Raw genomic sequence first — 6,268 nt, 5'->3', positions numbered from 1 at the left:
CCCACTCTGTCTCGATAGACGGCCTGACCGGCATTCGTACGTCGGGTCACGAATTCGCTGTTGTGTGCCGGGGCAGACATCGACAATGATCCTATCGCAGGTTCAACTATAGAATCCTTGTTACGAGTTCTCTTTTCTCTAAATGATAAGGCTTCTTGGACTTCCCGCGATGACGCGGGTTCGTCGGCGCCCGTTCGCGAATCCTCGTTCGATATAAACGGCTGGACGAAAAGTCTGCGAGCAGCGTACAATGTCGTCGTTCGCGATTTTTAGCCGCGACGTGCATCGCAGGAAATCCATTTTTACTGCCTGTATATTCGCGAAAATCCGCGCAGGAGTTTTTTGGGGCGCCCACTCTGTCTCGTTGGACGGCCTGACCGGCATTCGTACGTCGGGTCACGAATTCGCTGTTGTCTGCCGGGGAAGACATCGACAATGATCCTTTCGCAGGTTCAACTATGGAATCCTTGTTACGAGTTCTCCTTTCTCTAAATGATAGTTCTTACTGGACTTCTCGCGTTGACGCGGGCTCGTCGGCGCCCGTGCGCGAATCCTCGCTCGCAATAAACTGCTGGTCGACGGGACCGCGAACAGCGTATAAGGTCGTCGTTCGCAATTTTTAGCCGCGAGGTGCATAGCAGGAAATCCATTTTTGCTGCCTGCATATTCGCGAAAATCCGCGCAGGAGTTTTTTGGGGCGCCCACTCTGTCTCGTTTGACAGCCTGACCGGCATTCGTACGTCGGGTCACGAATTCGCTGTTGTCTGCCGGGGCAGACATCGACAATGATCCTTTCGCAGGTTCAACTATAGAATCCTTGTTACGAGTTCTCTTTTCTCTAAATGATAACGCTTGTTGGACTTCTCGCGATGACGCGGGTCCGTCGGCGCCCGTGCGCGAATCCTCGTTCGCAATATACGGCTGGACGACGGTACCGTGAACAGCGTACAAGGTCGTCGTTCGCGATTTTTAGCCGCGACGTGCATCGCAGGAAATCCATTTTTGCTGCCTGTATATTCGTGAAAATCCGCGCAGGAGTTTTTTGGGGCGCCCACTCTGTCTCGATAGACGGCCTGACCGGCATTCGTACTTCGGGTCACGAATTCGCTGTTGTGTGCCGGGGCAGACATCGACAATGATCCTTTCGCAGGTTCAACTATAGAATCCTTGTTACGAGTTCTCTTTTCTCTAAATGATAAGGCTTCTTGGACTTCCCGCGATGACGCGGGTTCGTCGGCGCCCGTTCGCGAATCCTCGTTCGATATAAACGGCTGGACGAAAAGTCTGCGAGCAGCGTACAATGTCGTCGTTCGCGATTTTTAGCCGCGACGTGCATCGCAGGAAATCCATTTTTACTGCCTGTATATTCGCGAAAATCCGCGCAGGAGTTTTTTGGGGCGCCCACTCTGTCTCGTTGGACGGCCTGACCGGCATTCGTACGTCGGGTCACGAATTCGCTGTTGTCTGCCGGGGCAGACATCGACAATGATCCTTTCGCAGGTTCAACTATGGAATCCTTGTTACGAGTTCTCCTTTCTCTAAATGATAGTTCTTACTGGACTTCTCGCGTTGACGCGGGCTCGTCGGCGCCCGTGCGCGAATCCTCGCTCGCAATAAACGGCTGGACGACGGGTCCGCGAACAGCGTATAAGGTCGTCGTTCGCAATTTTTAGCCGCGACGTGCATCGCAGGAAATCCATTTTTGCTGTCTGCATATTCGCGAAAATCCGCGCAGGAGTTTTTTGGGGCGCCCACTATGTCTCGTTGGACAGCCTGACCGGCATTCGTACGTCGGGTCACGAATTCGCTGTTGTCTGCCGGGGCAGACATCGACAATGATCCTTTCGCAGGTTCAACTATAGAATCCTTGTTACGAGTTCTCTTTTCTCTAAATGATAATTCTTACTGGACTTCTCGCGTTAACGCGGGTTCGTTGGCGCCCGTTCGCGAATCCTCGTTCGCAATAAACGGCCGGACGAAAAGTCTGCGAGCAGCGTACAATGTCGTCGTTCGCGATTTTTAGCCGCGACGTGCATCGCAGGAAATCCATTTTTGCTGCCTATATATTCGCGAAAATCCGCGCAGGAGTTTTTTGGGGCGCCCACTCTGTCTCGATGGACGGCCTGACCGGCATTCGTACGTCGGGTCACGAATTCGCTGTTGTCTGCCGGGGCAAACATCGACAATGATCCTTTCGTAGGTTCAACTATAGAATCCTTGTTACGAGTTCTCTTTTCTCTAAATGATAAGGCTTGTTGGACTTCTCGCGATGACGCGTGTCCGTCGTCGCCCGTGTGCGAATCCTCGTTTGCAATATACGGCTGGACGACGGGTCCACGAACAGCGTATAAGGTCGTCGTTCGAAATTTTTAGCCGCGACGTGCATCGCTGGAAATCCATTTTTGCTGCCTGCATATTCGCGAAAATCCGCGCAGGAGTTTTTGGGGGCGCCCACTCTGTCTCGATGGACGGCCTGACCAGCATTCGTACGTCGGGTCACGAATTCGCTGTTGTCTGCCGGGGCACACATCGACAATGATCCTTTCGCAGGTTCAACTATAGAATCCTTGTTACGAGTTCTCTTTTCTCTAAATGATAATTCTTACTGGACTTCTCGCGTTAACGCGGGTTCGTCGGCGCCCGTTCGCGAATCCTCGTTCGCAATAAACGGCTGGACGAAAAGTCTGCGAACACCGTACAATGTCGTCGTTCGCGATTTTTAGCCGCGACGTGCATCGCAGGAAATCCATTTTTACTGCCTGTATATTCGCGAAAATCCGCGCTGGAGTTTTTTGGGGCGCCTACTCTGTCTCGTTGGACGGCCTGACCGGCATTCGTACTTCGGGTCACGAATTCGCTGTTGTCTGCCGGGGCAGACATCGACAATGATCCTTTCGCAGGTTCAACTATAGAATCCTCGTTACGTGTTCTCTTTTCTCTAAATGATAACACTTGTTGGACTTCTCGCGATGACGCGGGTCCGTTGGCGCCCGTTCGCGAATCCTCGTTCGCAATATACGGCTGGACGACGGGTCCGTGAACAGCGTACAAGGTCGTCGTTCGCGATTTTTAGCCGCGACGTGCATCGCAAGAAATCCATTTTTGCTGCCTGTATATTCGCGAAAATCCGCGCAGGAGTTTTTTGGGGCGCCCACTCTGTCTCGATGGACGGCCTGACCTGCATTCGTACGTCGGGTCACGAATTCGCTGTTGTCTGCCGGGGCAGACATCGACAATGATCCTTTCGCATGTTCAACTATAGAATCCTTGTTACGAGTTCTCTTTTCTCTAAATGATAACGCTTGTTGGACTTCTCGCGATGACGCGGGTCCGTCGGCGCCCGTGTGCGAATCCTCGTTCGCAATATACGGCTGGACGACGGGTCCACGAACAGCGTATAAGGTCGTCGTTCAAAATTTTTAGCCGCGACGTGCATCGCTGGAAATCCATTTTTGCTGCCTGCATATTCGCGAAAATCCGCGCAGAAGTTTTTTGGGGCGCCCACTCTGTCTCGATGGACGGCCTGACCGGCATTTGTACGTCGGGTCACGAATTCGCTGTTGTCTGCCGGGGCAGACATCGACAATGATCCTTTCGCAGGTTCAACTATAGAATCCTTGTTACGAGTTCTCTTTTCTCTAAATGATAATTCTTACTGGACTTCTCGCGTTAACGCGGGTTCGTTGGCGCCCGTTCGCGAATCCTCGTTCGCAATAAACGGCTGGACGAAAAGTCTGCGAGCAGCGTACAATGTCGTCGTTCGCGATTTTTAGCCGCGACGTGCATCGCAGGAAATCCATTTTTACTGCTTGTATATTCGTGAAAATCTGCGCTGGAGTTTTTTGGGGCGCCCACTCTGTCTCATTGGACGGCCTGACCGGCATTCGTACGTCGGGTCACGAATTTGCTGTTGTCTGCCGGGGCAGACATCGACAATGATCCTTTCGCAGGTTCAACTATGGAATCCTTGTTACGAGTTCTCTTTTCTCTAAATGATAATTCTTACTGGACTTCTCGCGTTGACGCGGGCTCGTCGGCGCCCGTGCGCGAATCCTCGCTTGCAATAAACGGCTCGACGGCGGGTCCACGAATAGCGTATAAGGTCGTCGTTCGCAATTTTTAGCCGCGACGTGCATCGCTGGAAATCCATTTTTGCTTCCTGCATATTCACGAAAATTCGCACAGGAGTTTTTTGGGGCACCCTCTCTGTCTCAATGGACGGCCTGACCGGCATTCGTACGTCGGCTCACGAATTCGTTGTTGTCTGCCGGGGCAGACATCGACAATGATCCTTTCGCAGGTTCAACTATAGAATCCTTGTTACGAGTTCTCTTTTCTCTAAATGATAACACTTGTTGGACTTCTCGCGATGATGCGGGTCCGTTGGCGCCCGTGCGCGAATCCTCGTTCGCAATATACGGCTGGACGACGGGATCCGTGAACAGCGTACAAGGTCGTCGTTCGCGATTTTTAGCCGCGACGTGCATCGCAGGAAATCCATTTTTGCTGCCTATATATTCGCGAAAATCCGCGCAGGAGTTTTTTGGGGCGCCCACTCTGTCTCGATGGACGGCCTGACCGGCATTTGTACGTCGGGTCACGAATTCGCTGTTGTCTGCCGGGGCAGACATCGACAATGATCCTTTCGCATGTTCAACTATTGAATCCTTGTTACGAGTTCTCTTTTCTCTAAATGATAAGGCTTGTTGGACTTCTCGCGATGACGCGGGTCCGTCGGCGCCCGTGCGCGAATCCTCGTTCGCAATATACGGCTGGACGACGGGCCCGTAAACGGTGGCCAAGGTCATCGTTCGCGATTTTTGGCCGGGACGTGCATCGCATGAAATCCCTTTTCGCTGCCTACATCTTCGCGAATATTCGTGCAGGAGTTTTTTGGGACGCCGACTCTTCTCGATGGACGGCCTGACCGGCATTGGTACGTCGGGTCACGAAATCACTGTTGTCTGCCGGGGAAGACATGCACAATGATACTTTCGCAGGTTCACCTATAGAATCCTTGTTACGAGTTCTCTTTTCTCTACACGCTAAAGGCTTGTTGGACTTCTCGCGATGACGTGGGTCCGTCGGCGCCCGTGCGCGAATTCTCGTTGGCAATATTTGGCTGGACGACGGGCCCGTGAAATGCGGCCAAGGTCATCGTTCGCGATTTTTGGCCGCGACGTGCATCGCAGGAAATCCCTTTTCGCTGCCTAAGTCTTCGCGAATATCCGTTGATGAGTTTTTTGGGACGCCCACTCTTCTCGATGGACGGCCTGACTGGCATTCGTACGTCAAGTCACGAAATCGTTGTTGTCTGCCGGGGCAGACATCGACAATGATCATTTCGAAGGTTCACCTATAGAATCGTTGTTACGAGTTCTCTTTTCTCTAAAAGCTAAAGGCTTGTTGGACTTCTCGCGATGACGCGGGTCCGTCGGCGCCCGTGCGCGAATCCTCGTTCGCAATATTTGGCTGGACAACGGGCCCGTGAACGGCGGCCAAGGTCATCGTTCGATTTTCCATTTTCGTCCGTTCCAAAATAAGGTTATTATTTCCTAAGTTAATAATTGTATTACCTACTTAACATAATAAATACCCTTTCAACTTACAATATATTAAACCAATGTCACTACTTTTATATTATACCATACTAACAGGGGTATTTTTATCTTTTTAACTACAATCTAATATAATACTATTATTAAAAAATCTATATCAAAAAATAAACTTCAGAGACGGATGGAGTATATTATTATTTAAATTAAAATTCAAAATTAAGATCCAATGAAACTCCTAAAAAGAACAAACTCGGGTTTGTTTGTTATGGAGTTTAAATTAGGTTTATAATTAAAAAATAAAAAAAATAAATAAATTTTAAAAATATTTGATTTAATATTTTTAATAAAATATTTTATACTCTTTTCGCCCAACATATTATATTACTCTTATTTTTATCCGTCTTACACCTCATATTATTTTTTAAAAATATTATATATTCTAATGTTATTTTAAAAAATTTCACTTTATAATTTTTTAAAATTCTAAATTATGCTAATTATTTATCTTAATTTATAGTATATAATTATTTATATTGTACTTCTTTCGTCCCACTTATTGTGTCTATTTTTCTATTTTTCGTCTGTTTTATTTATTTTGTCATTTTTTTTTGTAAAAGATTTACCCATTAATTTCATTTTAAATTTTTAATTTATAAATTTTTAAATTTTAATTAAATTAATTAATTATTTTAATATTATTTATAATTATT

This window comes from Andrographis paniculata, unplaced genomic scaffold, assembly GCF_009805555.1.
Source record: "Andrographis paniculata isolate CXL003 unplaced genomic scaffold, ASM980555v1 Contig78END, whole genome shotgun sequence".
In the NCBI taxonomy this organism is placed as follows: Eukaryota; Viridiplantae; Streptophyta; class Magnoliopsida; order Lamiales; family Acanthaceae; genus Andrographis; species Andrographis paniculata.
This window is presented reverse-complemented; position numbering follows the sequence as displayed.